Below are 18813 nucleotides of genomic sequence, written 5' to 3' on the forward strand. Positions count from 1 at the left end.
AAACATTATTAGTGGTTACCAGGGGTAGGAGGGAGGGGGAAAGGGGAAGTTTTGTTTGTGGGCCATTGAGTTTATGCTAATGGTGGTGGAACATTTTGGAAAAGAATAGCAATAATGGTGGCACAACATGAAAAATGTCATCCATGTCCCTGAGCTGTAAATTGGGAAGTTGTTATGTTGGTGAATGTCTTGTGTATGTTTTCACCACAATAAAAGTTTAAAAAAAAAGAAAAAGAAAAGAAAGAAAAAGAGAGACCAGTGCCTGGTGAAAGACATCATGCTTGGTAAAGTAGAAAAACAAAAACCAAAGCCACTTCCATTAAGTCAATTCTCACTCATAGTGACCCCCTTTGGTTTCTGAGGCAGTAAATCTTTACAGAAGTAGATTGCCCAGTCTTCCTTCTGCAGAGTGGCTGGTGGGTTTGAACCACCAACCTTCTGGTTAGCAGTCAAATGCCTTGGGCACCACCTCACCAAAGATAAAGTAGAATGTCATTGAAAAGGTGGAAGACCTTCAATAAGATGAATTGACACAGTGGCTGCAATGATGAGCTCAAACATGGCAACAATTGTGAGACTGGCCCTGGACCAGGCAGCGCTTCATTCTGTTGGACAGAGATAGGGTGGCTATGGGTGGGAGCCTCTCACTGACATCTAACAACAACCTAAGAAAAGCCTATCTGCAGAGAGTCTGCTTTTTTTTGAGATTCCTTTTCCTCTGGAACTTAATCATGAGCTGGTCACATTTAAAACCAAACTCACTGCCATTGAGTCAATTCCAACTCATAAGTGACCACCTTTGGGTTTCCGAGGTGGTACGTCTTTACGGAAGTAGATTCCCCGGTGTTCCTTCCACAGAGTGTCTGGTGGGTTTGAACCGGCAACCTTCTGGCTAGCAGTCAAATCCCTTAGGTGCTACACCACCACTCTTTGGTTTCATCTAAACCAGAGCTAACGAATTCCCCAGGTGGTGTACATCTATCCCAGGAGAGAAAGAGTAATCTTACAACTCCCAGTTTGAGAATCTTGTTCTTGAGGAGTCAGACCCAGATCCTCTCCTAGGCCGTCTGGCCCCATGGGTCTCAGGCTGAGCTCTTGTATCTCCTACAGATGGATCACAACCAACCAGAGAAACCAAAACCACTGCCATTGATTGACTCCGACTCATAGAGAATCTAGGACAAAGTAGAACTGCCTCATAGGGTTTCCAAAAGTGTAAACCTTTAAGAAAGCAGACTGCCTCATCTTTCTCCCATGGAGCAGCTGGTAGGTTCAAACTGCCAACCTTTTGGTTAGCAGCTGAATGCCTTGGCCATGAGAGCTCACAAAAGGGGCTTGTTAAACAGGAAGATTCCCAGGGCCCCAACCCAGTGTCAAAGTCTCTGCGAGTTACGCTCGGAAATCTGCATGTTTAACAGCTCCCCACCCAGGTGATTCAAATGCCTTAACAAAGTCCCAGAACTTCTGACCCAGTTCAACCTCTCATTTTACATATGGGGAAACTGAGCCTCAAGGTTACAAAGAGATGAGTGGTCAAGTCATAGCCACAGAACCAGAGCTCAGATTTCTTTCTCTTTTCTAACTCTCTCTCTTCTTTCTCTCCTTCTCTTTCCCTCCCTTCCTCCCGCTTTCCCTCCTCCCATCTTTCCTTTCTTTCGAGAACAGACTGTTTTAACCTCACCACATACAGTTTAAAACAGGGGTTCTAGTTCAATGGGCAATTCTGCTTCACATGGCTACAGAACTTAGATTTCTTGTTTGTCTTTAAATATATTCTTTCTTTTACAGTCATAATTCTTTTTTTTTTAAAGTCTGTTATAAGGAAAGGTGGTATGAAACATAGTGAGTAACTGTAATTTTTCATCTGCCAGCAGAAGCCAACACACGCAAAGAGGAAACAGAGCAGAGTGACCATAAATTGGAAATAATTTCATTCATTCATGCATGCATGCATTTGTTCATCAGATCATCACTAAACATCTAGATGGTGAGGGTGCTGGGAATACAATAGACACAGCCCTCTCTGCCTTTGGTCTTGGCCAGTATATGCCCAGCATCACTGTGACTGAAAAATGAAGCTGGGGCTATGTAGTGATTAAGAACTGGGGCAAATAGGGCTGGCAACACCCCTGAGGAAAAATGCTCAACCCCAGCCACTGGTTCCCTCATCTGACAATCACCCTCAGGCTCCCTCTTCTTGAAGATCTAACAATCTGTGGTCTGAGAACCACAGAAAGTATTTCTACTTGCAGACTAGACACATCCTTGGTTCAAGAACAGAGTCTAGGGTGGGGAAGGAATTTTCCCTCCAGAGTATCATTCCCTGGTGTGCTGGCGACTCCAGAGTCAATGCCTGTTATGCCTTGGCAGGCGGCAGGCTTAGCAGACCACGGAGATCCAATAAACGTCATCTCCTTGGACTTTAACAAGGTTTTGAATGGGTTCCCACTTAAGTAGTCCTTGAGAAACTCAGAAAATAGGGCTGAGGGTGAAAGTTTTATTAACTAGGATGTTGGGGAAATTGGTGATGCCATTTAGCAACCCCCCAACCAAAATTACTTTAAGTCGCATTGCCCTAGGTGGTCTCCGAGCCATCCCTGACCGATCCCCCTTTGTCTCTTTCCTAATCTCAATGACCCTTTACAACTATATAACATCCTTCAAAGGGTCTTGTGCAGCTTTGAGTGTGGTTGTAAACTGGGACTTGCATAAAAACTGGGGTCAAGGGAGGTATTACAGGATGACTTAAGCAAACAAAGGCCACTTTATGCTCCAATCTAAATGCCTAAAACATAAAACCATCCTTAAATACAGGTCGGCTGACTATGTGGAGAATAAAACGTCCTTTTGAAAATAAACTTAGTCTTCTAAATCAGTTCGTTTACACACCATAGCAAAAGTGTGGTCCAGGCAGAGGGAGAAGCATGTGCAAAGGCAGAGAAAGGAACAGGGAGAACCCAGTGCGTTCAGGGCAGGGGGAAGCCGGGTACCTGCAGCAGAGAGGCGGGCAGGGGCTGAGGCTCAGGCGGCCGCTCCAGGTCTCTGTCTCCCTCCTCAGCCAGTCAACCCATAAACACACAGCAACCCACCTGCAGGAGGCAGAGAACAGAACTGAAATAATAGCCATGGCTATTTACAGCTACCGTTTACTGCATGGCTCCAAAGTGCTAAGAAATTTCTGTACACTCTGACTTGATTTCCCCAATAATTGCACAACAACCAAAAAGCAAACCTGTTGTCACCAAGTCAGTTCCAACTCATAGAGACCCTATAAGACAGAGTGGAACTTCCCCATGAGGTTTCCAAGGCTGTAATCTTTCCATAAACTGACTGCCACATCTTTCTCCTGAGAACAGCTGGTGGGTTTGAAACACCAACCTTTTGGTTAGCAGCTGAGCACTTAGACACTGTGCCACTAGGGCTCCTAATTGCACAAGGGAGGTTTTATTATTCCCTTCTTTATAGGTGTAGAGGAGGCAGGAACCTTGCCTTGGTCATCCAGCTAGGCTTGGATTTGAACTTAGACCTGCCAGACTCCAAAACCTGTATCTTTTTTTTTTTTTTTTCCTTTTTTGTAACCACCTCATGGAGAAGATGGATACAAACACCCATGCTGCTGAAAAGATGAGCATTCCCCATGGTTTCCCACATTAATGATATATGTTTTTAAAAACTCATTTCTTTTTAGATTATACAAGTGGTTGCTACTGTGGTTAGCTGCTGTCAAGTTGGCCCCCAACACATGGTGACCCAATGCACAACAGAACAAAACACTTCCCGTCCCCATGACCAGCTGGGGATCAGGCATTGTGATTTGTTTTCATTGGATGATATCAGGAAGTAAATAGCCAGGCCTTTCTCTCTAGTCTTTCTTAGTCTGGAAGCTCTGCTGAAACCTGTTGAGCATCACAGCAAGATGCAAGCCTCCGATGACAGAGTGGGCAGCGGTGTGCGAAGTGCATTCTCTAGGAGTTGAACTCCAGTCTCCTATGTGGGAGGCAAGGCTTCTGCCACTGAGCCACCACTGCCCTCCCAACTTACACAAGCAATACGTGTCTAACAGGGAGGATATGGGCGTCCCCACATTAAACTTATTTAAAAAGCCAAACAATTTAGAGTGAATGCAAAGAAAAGCAAGAATCCTTGACATGCCCTATAATTAGATGTTTACATGTAATAAAAGCATATTGGATATCATTTTTTAAGAAGAGAAAATAAATAAAATCGACAGTACCTCCGTCCCAATGAAACAGCTGTGTGTGGTTTAGAACTTTATTTGTCAGTCTTGTTTTGCCTACTTACGAGCCAACTGTTGTGTGAAAATATGCTACATGCATTTTGCTTCCCGCCTTTGCTCTGATTATGTTGTAGGCATGTTCCATGTCATCTGCCGAGTCTTCCTAACAGGGATTCAAACAGGTTTGAATCCAGTTTGAATCCAGTTTGGCCTCCGGCTGAGAGCTTGCATTTCTGCCCCAGATATACTGGATCAGAATCTACATTTTAATAAGATCGTGTTCTTATATATATATAAGAATCACCCAGGGAGCTATATGAATTACCTGGGGATCTTGTTGAAGTGTCGATTCTGATTTTGTGTATCTGGGGTGGAAACGCAAATTCTCAACAGGAGGTCGAACTGGAATGAACTGGTTAGAAGCCCTGCTTCCTGACCCTGAGAGTTAATGGGTAATATTTCATTGAGATGCATAGTTTACTTCACCATCCTCCTAGTGCTGAACATCTAGATGGTTTCTAATTATTTGCTTTGTAAAGTGTGCTGTGATTAAGATCTTCATGAATTTTTTTTTCCCCCTTTCTCTATTTTGGATTGTTTCCCTAGCATTCCCAGAAGCAGAATTACTGGGTCAAAGGGTGGGAATATTTGTACGGCTCTTGATCCATAGTGCCAAATTGTTTTCCAAGAGGCTGGAATCAATTTTCATTATTTGGAAGCTTACAGCTTCATCTGTGTGAGAGATTCTGGAGAAGGGCTTTGCTTTTCCCTTCAGGCTCCTTACTCTGTTTAGCTGAAATCATCGGATTTTAACTTCAACGTTTCATAAGGCCCCTTTCAGACTCTGTTGACAATGTTTGGCCATCTGATTACTGGTGGAAGATTTATAGTGGCCTCTCTGTCTCCAGGCTCTTCCTGCCTTCAATCTGTTTTGCACACTTCAGCCAGATTAATTTCTTCGGAAACATCACTTGCTTCATGTCACTGACCTGCTCAGAAACTTGTAGTGGTTCTCTATTTCCTCTGGGATCAAGTCCAAACTCCTTTGCTGGGCCTTGAAGATCCTCCCCATTCATTCTGATTTCCTACCACCTTCAGCAGACACCTTCAGCCCCGCCCCTGCTAGTTCCAAATTATGTTCCATTTGTTTTCCCCTTTAGCTTATGTTTCTTCCCACTGAGTACTTCCCTCTCCTTTCTAGTTCATCCAAATCCGTCTCTGCTTTGAAGGTGGTTCCGTCCCACCCAGTCAGTACAGAGACTTTGGGAAAAGGAGCTGTGGAAATTGGGGGAAGGGTTGGAATGAGGCATGCAGTGGGGGGTGGGGAGGAAGAGGCAAGACCAAAGAGGTTAAAGCACAGGGGCATGCCATGTGGGTCACCAGAGAGCAGGAGGACATGGGCATCCCCATACTAAAGGCATGAATGGATCAGAAACAGATCAAAACCAAGATTAGGCCAATGTCATCCTACTGAGGACATTTAGGCTGTTTCTTGTTGCCTAAAGAGGAGATCTGGAGTGTAGAGCAGGACTGTGGTAATAAAATAATGAGGATTATAATAATTATAGTATATTAGTTAGGATTAGCTTCACTGTGAGACACTAAGACCTGAAAAATCATAGCTTAAATACAAGAAAAATTAAATAATAGTTTAGGAAAAGAAGTTCTTAGGAAGTCCAGAGCTGGAATGGTAGCTCCGTGCTCACCAGGCTCTGGAGCTCCTCAGCTCTCTGCCTTGCTATCACTGGGGCATGGCTCTCCTCATACTCCAAAAAAGCAGCGAGGGCACCAGCCATCACATCTACAGTCCAGACCAATAACAGGCAGAAAGACGATGCTGTGTCTCCTCCATTTAGGGACACTCCCTAGAAGTTTCAGGCAATACTTCTGCTCACAAGTCCTTGGCCTCATCACGGCTGCACCTAGCTGCAAGGGAATTCGTATATCCAGATAAAAATCAGGGTTCTATTGCTAAAAGAAAGAGGAGAATAGATATAGCAGCATGCAGCTAGCAGTCTTTGCTACCATTTACTGAGGCCCTCTGGAAATCACTTTATATGCATTATATCTTTTAATTTCTGTTCCAATGAAAGGAAGTACACAGTGGACAGGGGAGTATTAAGACCTGCACACTGTCTGTCTGATCCAGAGCCCAGGCTCCTTCATTCTTTTTAGGCTTTCATGGAAAATTATTTTTCATGATATCGAAATAACTGATACAAGTCTTTTTACAAATATGAACATACACACACACACCTTTTCACCTTTTCAGAGACTGAGTCTTTCACTTTATAGATACTTAGCCACGTAGAACTCACCAGAGTTCCTCTTTTAATATGTGTTTTGTTATATATTTTTGGATATATTGTAGTTCGTATCGGTGAAGAGTATGTACAGTTTGTAAAATGCAAGCAGTTCTCAATAAACAGTGACTTAATCTAATGAGAGAAAATTAGCAGTTGGTTGTGTGAAAATATGCTAGATGTATTTTCTTTTTTGGTTGCCAGGGGTGGGGAGGGAACACTGCAAAAAAAATAAAAAATGCATTGACCCATGTCACTTTAGTTTTGTGTATTTCACTGTATATAAACTATAGTTCAATAAATGTATTTTTTTTTAAATTACCCCAGAGAGAGGTTGGGCAGGTTTGGTGATGTGGTTAATGTTAAGGTTAGTGAGTGATGGGTACTTAACTAAGTGTGAAGTATGGGCAGAGTGGGATGATTATCACAGACCCCAGCTGGGCAGGTTGGTTGAGGGGCAGGGCAGGACGGTGTGGTGAGAAGGCATTTTTGATTAGAAAAGGAAAGATGTTTAGAAAGACTTCCAGAGTGATAAGAACTGCAGACAGTGAAGGAGGAGCGTCTAGGGCAGAGATAGTATTTTTAACAATATAGTGGGCATAGTATGGGTGATGGTGTGGCCAGTTGGAGTGTAAGTGTTTGTAGAGAAAGCAGCTTCAGCTTTGTGCCACTGGGTACCCTTAGTATGTTCCAAAGCCAAATTAACATCCAAGGATTCTAGGTGAAGAACGAGGAGGCCACAGTAACAGCCACTGCCTTGTCATTGTGCCCTGCCTTCTGTGACTGGGTGAGCCTGAGTTGTCTGCATGCTGCAGTAAAGGGGTCTTTGCACTCTGGAGGGATGACCAAGGTTAGGTGATGTGGACAGAGGGGAGCCAGAGAAAACCAAAGGTAAAGCTATCCTTAGAATGTAAGCACCTGGAGGACAAGGGCTGGTTAGTTTTCTTCCATGCTGTATCCCCAGTGCCAAGTATAGTGTCTGGTCCACAGTGCCTTCTATTCCCACCCAGTGATTATTTATTTGTTCAGTGAGTGGATGAAAGATTGTGGCCTCAAGGTCAGAAGCTCAGGAGAATCCATAGCACCTTCATACTGACCCTTTAAGGTAATTGGTGGGAATGTCAGGAAACATTCCCTGAGAGGCAGCCCTGGCCTGTTTCATCATATGGACAACTGAGGGTCAAAGCCAGGGAATGGTGACAGGAAGGTCGTGGGTCTCTGGTGTGGGATCAGGGGTCCTTAAATGGCAGAAACTGAGAAGTCAGAGGAATTGGATTAGGGAAAGACTTTGTCCTTTCTGTCTGTCCTCTTCCTACCATTTATTGAGTCCTTAGTATATACTAGGAGTCTGTGGGTGGCACAAATGGTTAAGTGCTTGACTACTAACCAAAAGGTGGTTGAACCTACCCAGAGGCACCTTGGAAGAAAGGCCTGGTGATCTGCTTCCGGCAGGTCACAGCCTTGAAAGCCCTGTGGAGCAGGTCTACCCTGCAACACATAGGGTTGCCAAGAGTCAGAATCAACTTGATGGTAAGGTTTAGTTGTTTTATTTGTTTGTTTTTACTATGTACCAGGTATTGACACAGTGACTGTGACAATGGGCTCAAACATAGCTATGACTGAAATGGCACAGGACTGGGTAGTGTTTCATTCAGTTATACCTGGGGTTGCTATGAGTCGGAACCAACCTGATGACACCTAACTACAAGGCATTGTCTTAAGTACTGCACATACATTATCTCATTTAATCTAATATTTCAGAGAAGTCAATATCATCATCCTCATTTTCCAGATGAACAAACAAACTGAAGAGGTTAAGTAACCTGCTTGGTGTCAGACAGCCCTTAAATAGGAAACCATGATTGCAACCCATTCTCCCTGACTCCAAAGCCCTCATCCTCACCACTACAGTCCCTGCATCTGTCTGCAACACCCTCTCCCTCACGCTCTTACCCACCTGGTCACAAAAAATCATACTTTGCTATCTAACATTTTAGAGCTCTGGTACCATAGTGGTTAAAGCATTGCTACTAACCAAAAGGTCAGCAGTTCGAACCCACCAGCCATTCAGTGGGAGAAAGATGAGGCAGTCTGCTCCATGAAGATTCACAGCCTTGGAAACCCTGTGAAGCAGTTCTGCTCTGTCCCATAGGGTAGCTATGAGTTGCAATCGACTTGATGGCAGTTGGTGGTGGCAGTGTCTCTAACATTTTATTTTGAAATATTTTCAGATTAACAGAAACTTTGCAGTAACAGTATGACGGTCCCTATATCCACTTCATCCACATTCCCCAAATGTTAGCATTTTCCTGCTGACAATAAATGTTGGTTACATTTTATGACTACACTTGTACATTCCCTTGGACTTTTCAATTTCATTCCTTTGTAGTAATCACAGACCCTTGCCAAGGGCAAGGAGAAGATGCAGGGGTGGGACAGGGGGCTGGTGGGCAGCAGGCTTCACTCACCACGTGGGAACCAGGGCCATTGGATCAGATGTGCATTCAGTGACTTGCCTAATGGGGAGGCTTCTGAGGAGTGGCCCAGCTGCTAGGGCTAGACATTCCTTAGATACAGAAGAGATTAAGGGAAATATGAGCAATAATAGCCTCTGAATAATTCTGTCTCTTCCTCCAATGTGCTGTCCATTCAGGGCAGAAAGATTTACTGTGAACCTACTATGTGTCAGATACTGAATCAATACTGGGGCAAATGATAAAAACCAAAAAACTCACTGCCGTTGAGTTGTTTCCAATTCATTGAGACCCCCTCCTTGGGTTTCCGTGGCAGTATCTCTACGAGAGTAGATTGCCCAGTCTTTCTTAGTACTGTCAATAATGCTCTGTCAGAAACACTAGATGGCTGATTAGAAAGGATAAGGAACATTGGTAGGAATTTCCACACTAACAGTTGATCAGGAACCCTCAGTCAGGAGAAAACACCTTACAAGTATTTTGGAAACAGAATTAGGAGAGACAGAGTGTGCACACATGGGAGAGAGGGAGGCAAGAGATGGGACAAGTTCTCACAGGAAAACGAGGCAATCCGGCTTTGTTTCCTGTCTCATGCTGGTGGTCTTTGAGAGGGAGGCACGACTCAGGGGGGAAGGAGTCCTTGTTAGGTGTGTCCTACCCAGAACAAGCCCAGAGATGACAAGGGGCCGGATCATTGCAGTTCTAGGGGCAGGACCTTACCAGCAACACAGGTAGAGGCCCAGTTTAGCCCTGAAGCAAAACTATAGGACTTCCGGAGAAGGTGGATTTGGTCAAAGCTTCTAGGACAATATTTACACACAGAGCAAAGAGAGAGCCTGGTGGATAGAAAGGCTCTTCCCCCGCAGGTGTCATTCATTATATATGTAAGCTTTCCTCGTCCTTTTTCCTGGAGATGCTCCCTGTGTCTCCCTCCTGCCTCATTTCATCTTGCAGACTTTTGCCGACCTCAAAACCCCACTGGAGGCCTGTTGAGACTCCCAAGTCAGGTGGGCCTGGTTTCAAGTCTCACCTCTGCTATTAACCAGCTGGGTGACCACTTACCCTCGCCAAGCCTCAGGTCCTCTTGGGTAAACTTTCTTTTTTTCTTCCATGTGATGAATTTTAAATGATTTATTTTATTGTTCTGTTCTGGAAGTTTTATGTTTACTTAAAGCCTTATGGACTCTGCACAAACATTTATAGTTTATTCATGATACATCCTTCAAATTATTCCCCATAAAACTCCTTCTAAAGAATGATTTCAACTATATTGATGATTTTAAAACATTAACAAGTATACAGCAACATAAAAACAAAGAATCTTCATCTTTCAGAAGAAATATTTTTGTGACATTATCCTCTTTAAACATCTGTGGTATCAATTCTGGGTGAACCAGGATGGTCACTTCCTGTCTCGTTCAATGATCCTCTTGCCCTGATCCTGTTCAGCTGGTGTCTCTCCCTTGTAAAAAACCATGGTCTCTGTGGTAGGAGCCTTATAAAGAGCCTTAAAAGGACCCCTGTTCAGTTTGTGTGTCAACTTGGCTGGGCCTGGTTGAGTGGCTGGGCAGCCCCATGATGAGACTGGTAATCAACTCCATGGCGGAATCTACTGTGAGCAGCTGAGTAGCTGTCTTTGTGATGTGGTCTGCTTCCTGGATATAAGGAGAAGCCTTGGGGAACGGTCTCTAGCCTATGACAGGCTAGTAGCCATGTCGTTGCTTAGCAGCCTGCTATGCTCTGCTGACCTTGGGACTTAAAATGGACTTAAGTTAATGGCCTGCCGTGTGGTTTGGTAACATCAGGACTGTGCCTTTTGACTTGTCAACCTTGGGGCTTCTCAGCCTCAGTAGCTAGCAGCTGAGTGAAGAAATGCCTCTAGCTCCAGTGGGCCAGGAGCAGGAGGCAGAGCTGGACCCCAAGGTTAAGGGGCTTTCACCCAGCCCCTAGAGCCTGGCACTTTAAACTTGGACTTAAAGCCTCCAAATTGTAAGAATAAACTCCTGTTTGTTAAGGCCACCCCATTTGTGGTATATATTTCTTGTCAGAGTGGCACTAGGGAACCAGAACAACCCCCTTTTGCTTTTCCTATCTGTCTTCTGATTTCTGAGTGTCCTTGCACACCTTCTCACAGCAACAGCCACAAAGGATGTATTTCTATTTCAGGTGACCACATTCAGGACAAATGTATATTTTATGCTTACCTTTAATAAGCATCTGAGACCTTCTTCTCTTATACTGATTAACTTCAATGCTGTGTCTGTTTTTAGGAGCTGTCATCCCAAAGATAGTATCCAAAAGGCTGGAAATCTCTTTACTTCTACTGGTATCATTTGCTGGTTCTGCAAATACAGCTGGCCCCTGGATTGCTAATGCTGGTCCCCAAGGAGGGCTGGGAAAGTGGGTGGGCTCTGCAGAAGTTTCTGCTACAGCTGCTCCCAATAATTTCAGAGCAGTTTCCGGGATGCCGGCCTTGGCAGAACAACCAGCACTAGCGCACCCCATGCCATCTTCCCAGCACGAAGGCTACCCCTAAACCTTTTTAAGTTTGATGTGGTAACTGAATGAGATTATGCATGAACAATGGCCAATGTGGCTGCAAGGAGGCAGGCCTCTTCCCAACTTCTCAGGCCACTTTTCTCTTGCACCTGCTGGTCTTTGATCTCTGATCACATTTCTCTTGCACCTGCCTCTACTCTTTGACCATCTTTTCCAGATTATGGTGGAAGGGACACTAGACCAAGGAGCCTGAAGAGCTGGTATTGACTCCTTGTTCTGACACTTAATAGCTCTGTGACCTTGGACAAGTCACTTAACCTCTCTGGGCTCCAGGTTCTCCACCGGCAAAATGGAAACTGTACCTACCTTGAATGAGATATTGCAGGAAAGCGCTGTGTACGTGTTAAAGCCCTTCAGAGTGTCAGCTGATATTCTGCTGCCTTCCCACTCCCCTAACCCTGCACCGAATCATCTTGGATGGAAAGAGTCCTACCATCAATTCTGTGGCTGCACTGGGTTAAATAGTGTCCCTCAAAAAGTCATGTTGACTTGAAACCTTGAACCCCATTTGATATAGTCTTTGCACATACAATCAAGTTAAGATGAGATCATACTGACTGAACATAGACTCTAAATCCAATATAACTGCTATCCTTATCAGAAAAGGGACATTTGGACCCAGAGACACAGACACACAGGGAAGATGGCCATGTAAAGACAGAGGCAGGGATTGGAGTGATGAAGCTACAAGCCAAGAAAGACCAAAGACTGTTAACAACCACCAGAAGCTAGGAAAGAAGTATGAGATGGTTTCTCTCTCAGAGCCTCCAGAAGCAACTGACCATGCCGACACCTTGATTTCAGGCGTCTAGCCTCCAAAACTGTGAAAGAATAGGTTTCTGCTGCTTTAAGCCACGCAGTTTGTAGACTTTGTTACGGCAGCCATGGGAAACTAATACAGTGGTCTTAGAGAAATCACAGTCCTTTCTGGGCCTCTTTCTTCAGACGTGAACTAAAGGGTTTGAATAGAATAACTTCTATGGCCTCCTCTACTGTGAGGTTCCACACATCCATCACTGAAGGGTCAGGAGTTTATTTTCCGACAGGAATCTAGTTGGCCTTCGAGAGCGTCGCTGCTCCTGTGCGCTGCATATTCTCATTGCATCCTTCTATGAATATGACTGGGACTATGTGAGCCGGAGGGTGGCTCCAATACTTAGTTTAGGGTAATTAGTCTTTTTTGAGCCTTGGCAGGGGAAACGTCTCAGTTGGGGGGAAATGAAGTTGTCAAACATAGTCCTTAAGGAGAGGAAGATTTATAGGGGATCACATACAAAAGCGCAGGAATTAAACAAAAAACAGGGAAAAAGCACTTAAAAGCTCAGACCAAACAATGTATACTGCACGCTATGTTCAGGCAGGTCAACCAGTGGTCCGAGGTTTCCCCAAGCACCACCCAGGCGGGACGGCCCAGACAATTGTTCATCTTCCAAGGAGCCCTTCCCAGAAAACATAGGCTACAGGAAGGTAAAACCAATGACTTCATCAAGAGGAAGAAACAGCAGCGGTCAGTACAATCTTTTGGCGACCATTTTGGTTTTTAAAACTTGCTTTTCTGTAGCGTAAGATTTGGTCCCTGCTATTGATTTGACAGTAATGGGTTTGTTTTGTTGGTTGGTTGGTTGGTTGGTTGGTATTTCTCCCCATACCCCTGCTCTTTGACTGCTTCAGCCACACTGCTTCTCATGGTGCCTTTTCAGCTCCTCCTACCTTGGTCCTGCTTTAGGTAGGGTTGCCAGATAAAACAAAGGACACTCACAGTCAAATTTCCATTTCAGTTAAACCGCAAACAATTTTTTTTAGGATAACTACATCTCATGCAATACTTGGAACATACATATACTAAAAATGTATTCATGATTTAGCTGAAATTGAAATGTAACTGGGCATCCTGTATTATTATTTGCTAAACCCAGCAACTTACTTTCAGGACATTTGTGCTTGCTGTCAAACCTGCTCAGAACACACCGACTCCACATCTTCCCAGGCGTCTCCTTGTCATTCAGACTTCACTCAAATAAATACAGATGCTCTCTGACCAACACTTTTCACTCCCATTTTTCTTAAAAAAAAATAATATTTATTGAATTTTTGGTATAAGTTTACATAGCAAGTTAGGTTCCTATTTGACAATTCCCACACAAATTGTTCAGTGACATTAGATATAGTTAACACAATGTACCAAGATTCTTTTTAATTATGTACTATTTGCTCCCTTTCCAATATCTAGTTTCTCTGTTCACTATCTTTCAACCTTTGCTTTTGAGAAATTGATGAACTTTTGGTCTCATACTGATGGTTTTCAAGTAGGGAGAGTGATCTTACCTTATTATGGGTAATAGCCTTTATTTCATGTGCCACTTTGCTATTTTGCTAAAAGATGATCTCAGGGGACAGGCCTGGTTCTAGGTTTACAGTGTGTCTCACAGTGATAGAGTCTCAAGGGCCCTCTGTTCTCTACTGTTCCAGTCTACGACCTTCCAATTCAAAGTAGCAGCCCCACCTCACAGTGCCCTTCTAGCCCATTCTCCTGTATTGTTTCTTTGATTCTGAAATGATTTTGCTTATTTCTCTGCCTTATGTCTGTTTCCTCCAGCTAGAATGCTAGGCCTCGTTGTCTGTGTTTTCCGTTGTTCAATTTCCATCATGGCTTGCACCTAGCATGTACCAGGCATTTAATAAATGTTAGTTTCAGAGAATGAAGGGAACGAATGGTTTAGAGCAGTACTTCAGAAACTTTAATGAAACCCCTAGAGATATTGTTAAATTTTGTTAAAATTCAGGTTCTGATTTGGGAGGTTGGGCATGGGGCTGAGATGTTGCATCTCTAACAAGTTCCCAGTGATGCTGCTGGTCTGTGGGCCATACTTTAAAAGGCAACAGAATTCTCTGTATGAAATATTCTGGTAGCCACTAGCCACAGAGAGCACTTGAAACACGGCTCCTGGGACTGAGTGTAGTGGGTTGAAGAGTGCTCCCTCAAAATCCATGTACATCTGGAATTTCAAAACAAGATCTTCTTTGGAAATAGGCTTTTTTGAAGATGTCATTAAGATGAGATCATACTGGGTTAGAGTTAGCTCTAATGCAATGTGTCTGGCTTTTTCACAAGAAAAGGAGAAGAGACACACAGAGAGACATGGAGAACACCATGTGACGATGGAAGTACAGACTGCGGTGATGAAACTCTAAGCCAGGGAATGCCAAGATTGCCAGCAACAACCAGACACTAGGAGAAAGGCATGGATGGGATTCTCCCTGGAGCCTCCAGAAGGGAGCAGCCCTGCCGACCCTTTGATTTTGGACTTGTAGCCTCTAGGACTGTGACTATGGGCTTTGTTTGTTTGTTTGTTTGTTTTGTTTTGTTGTGATTTTGGGTGAAAGTTTACAGAGCAAATTCACTTTCCATACAGCAGTTCACACACACACGTTGTCTCATGACATTGACTACCATTTACCCCAATGCAACAGCTCCCCTCCCACTTCCTCCCGACAGTCACCTCTTCCCTGTGTCCATCCCTCCATGCACTCCTGCCCCCTGAGCTGTCTCCCTGTGCATAAGCAGCCCTTCTTTCTCCCATGATTGTTTTCTCCAAGGAGTGTATCTACCTCAGGTAAATGTTCAACTCATATGCCTGTCTTTTGTTTGGCTGGAAGCCACAGGCGTGGGTTCAGTTCCAGACCTAAAGGGCAGCTAGGGGCCATAGTCTCAGTGGTTCCACCAGGCTCTATCAGACAAGCAAACCTGGTCTCCCCCACCCTTTTTTCCCCCAAAATGATTTTGAGTTTTGGACTACATTGTTCTCCCTCTCTATCCAGAGTCTCTTACATAGATCCCTCTCTGAGTGGTTGACATTGGTAGCCGGGCACCATCTAGTAGAACTGTAAGTAATTATGTTTTGTTGTTTGAGGGAACAAGGTGCCTCACCATGAGACTCATCATTCCCAGGGTGGGGCCTCCAGCTGGGACAGACCTGATCTTTCTTGCCACACTTGCCCACAAGGCACAGACTAGGACTGAGAGAAGTCAACAGTGACAGGACCAGAGGTGCCAACACGAGTGGTCCAAAAGAGTTTACAGACGTTGCTGGGGATTCCTGCCGTATGGTCTCAGTACGCCCGGTGATTTTAGATGATCCATGGAAAACTTTATTTCAAAAAATTTTTATTGTGATTTGGGTGAAAGTTCACAGACCAAATTCATTTTCCATATAGCAGTTCACACACATTTTATTTCATGACATTGACTACCATTCCCCACAGTGTAACAGCTCTCTTCACCCTTCCTCCCTGCAGTTATATCTTCCCTGCATTCTTTTTTCCTGTGCATTCCTGTCCCTGAGCTGTTTCCCTGTGCAAACACTGCCCTTCTGTTCTCCCATGATGGATTGTTCTAAGGAGTGTATCTACCTGACGTAAATGTTCACCCTATATGCCTGTCTATTGTTTGGCTGGAAGCCATGGAAGTAAGTTCAATTCCAGACTTGAAGGGTAACTAGGGGCCATAGTCTCAGTGGTCTCACTAGGCTGGATCAGACCAGTAAATGTGGTCTTTTTTGTGATTTTGAGTTTTGATCCACATTGTCCTCACTCTATCAGGATCTTGTGGAAAACTTTAAAGATGTTTAATTCTTCTGTGGAATCCCTGAGTGGTACAAATGGTTAACATAGTTAGCTGCTAACCAAAAGGTTGAAGCTTTGAGTTTACCCACAGGTTCCTCAGAAGTAAGGTCTGGTGATCAATTTCTGAAACAACAGCCACTGGAAACCCTAAGGAGCACAGCTCTATGCTGCCGTCCAGGGGGTCGCCGTGAGTCAGAGCAGGCTGGAGGCAACTGGCAACAACTGGCAGTACTTGTTTTAATGTGTATTAGGAAAAATGTAGTTCATTAGGCCTGTAATTTCACATTTATGTCTGATATAAAGTCCCTATCAACATTAATGTATTAAGAAAAAAATGGGAGTCTATTTAAAGCAAAATATTAAGGAAATAATAGCACAAGCAGTACTTATGTGGCAAACGTGGTGACGGACAATGGCACTGCAGTTTGGGATGCTGACCTCTGCCAGCCTGGGTGTGCCCCTGAAAACACAGTGGGAGAGTGTGGACAGGGCAGTGTGTGCAGAAGTCCCACTGTGGAAGGAAGGCGTTCGTGGAAACCTTTTTGTCAGCAGCACCTCTTTCAAAAATAAAGAATCACTGCCACCGACAAGAAATGCATTGTCTTATAATAATGGCCAGGAATGAAAACAGCACAGCCTTGGTCCCCGCCTTGGGCCTGCAGTGAGGTCCAGACCAGGGAAGGGGTGCACAGCTTCTGCGACCCTTTCAAGCCCTAACAAGCTGGAGCAAGACCACACACAGCCAAATGCCTCGGCTACTGCTGCAGTCAAGCTGAGAAAATTGTGCTGGTCCAAGCTTGTCTCTGAGGAGTCAGGTCCGGGTGGAGGCCAAGGGGCCTGGTTCCCATTATCCAAGGACAGAATTTCCTCCATCTCACCTGTCTCTGCCCCAGTAAGTGCTCCAAGTCACCCTCACTTTCAGTGAGCAAAGTTGTGTCGTCTGCGTATCTCAGGTTGTTAATGAGCCTTCCTCCAATCCTGATGCCACATTCTTCTTCAGATTATTTGCTCAGATTGAGTAAGTATGGTGAAAGGGTCCAACCCTTACACACTCCCTTCTTGACTTTAAACCATGCAGTGTCCCCTAGTTCTGTTCAAATGACAGCCTCCTGGTCTATGTACAGGTTCCTCATGAGTACAATAAAGTGTTCTGGAATTCCCTTTTTTCTCAATGTTATCCACAATGTGTTATGATCCACACAATCAAATGCCTTTGCATAGTCAATAAAACACAAGTAAACATCTTTCTGGTATTCTTTGCTTTCAGCCAAGATCCATCTGACATCAGCTATGATATCCCTCGCTCCACATCCCTTTGTCAATCCAGCTTGCATTTCTGGAAGTTCCCTGTCAATACACTGCTGCAACTGTTTTTTAATTATTCTCAGTAAGATTTTCTTGCATCTGTTATCAATGATATTGTTCGATAATTTCCACATTCTGTTGGATCACCTTTCTTTGGAATGGGTACAAATATGGATCTCTTCTAGTCAGTTGGCCAGGTAGCTGTCTTCCAAATCTCCTGGCATAGCCGAGTGAGTACCTCCAGCATGGCATCTATTTGTTTAAACATCTCAATATTCCTATGGGTTTCCCTTAATTGCTTGTGAGAAGGAGTGGGAGTGGAGCTGGGGGGAGTGGAAAGTATTGGGATATTCTGTAGGAGAGGGTCCCAGGGACAGATCCCTTAGCAGACTGGTAAAGCTCTTCTCAGGATTCCAAAACAAGCCAATCACATTGAAATGCAGCTATCAAAATAAAAATAGGTGATGTGACAACAACATATTTACCTCTTTATGCATTAAGTAATAAGATCTGCCATTAGGTCAATTTCTATCATATTTCTAAGTAGTGATAAATAGTGATGAACTGATATTTTGAGATATCTACAACATAAGAATATGATTTTAAAATATCTGTGATTTTTATTGGTGGCAAAGTCTTGGGTTGACTAATACTACTGTGCCCCATTGTCTCCACTCATAATTGAAGGAAAAATTCCATTTCATCTGGAGTTAGTGAAAATAAAGATGCCATTGCCCCCCCCCCCCCGAAAGTCCATAGACCTCCAGAATTATACAACGGCCAGTGGGTTCTAGGCTAAGGTAACCCACTCAGAGAATATCTAGACTTATTGAGTCTGATTAGACTCAACAGCAGTGAGGTTTTTTGAGGGTATCATCCTGGCAAAGGTAAAAAGAGCGGATCCTTTCCAAACCTCTTTCTTTCTTTCTTTCTTTTTTCCTCTCCTTTCCCTTCTACCCAAACCACCAGGTTCTCCTTATTATGGCTATGGGGTCATGCAGAATCAATTTTTGGGTATCTCACATCTTTAGCCATCTTCCCAACTCCCAACCACTTCCATTTGGTCTTTCTCTGCAGCACACATAGAGAGAAGTCTATTTCGCCATCTTCCAATTCAGCATGTTCCGTATTTGCACTAGATTTGACATGCACATCCCTCCTTCTTCCTTCCTGGTAGCTATGAAGTTGTCTAATGGGTCCTGTCAGTTCTGAATGAAGGAAGCTGAATAATCCACTTACTTATTGGAGGCTGCCTGCTGCAAATAGATGGTTTTCATTGCAGAAGGTATTTTCCAGGACTCTGCAAATCCAA

At 44.1% G+C, this 18813-nt stretch overlaps 1 pseudogene; it reads right to left on the reverse strand.

The window, feature by feature from the left end:
* Positions 1-10392: 10392 nt before the first annotated feature.
* On the reverse strand, positions 10393-11524 carry LOC103196270 (annotated as a pseudogene).
* Between the last annotated feature and the right edge of the window lie 7289 nt (positions 11525-18813).

Source organism: Orycteropus afer, unplaced genomic scaffold (assembly GCF_000298275.1).
Source record: "Orycteropus afer afer isolate SDZICR_OR568_19922 unplaced genomic scaffold, OryAfe1.0 scaffold00064, whole genome shotgun sequence".
Taxonomy (NCBI): domain Eukaryota; kingdom Metazoa; phylum Chordata; class Mammalia; order Tubulidentata; family Orycteropodidae; genus Orycteropus; species Orycteropus afer.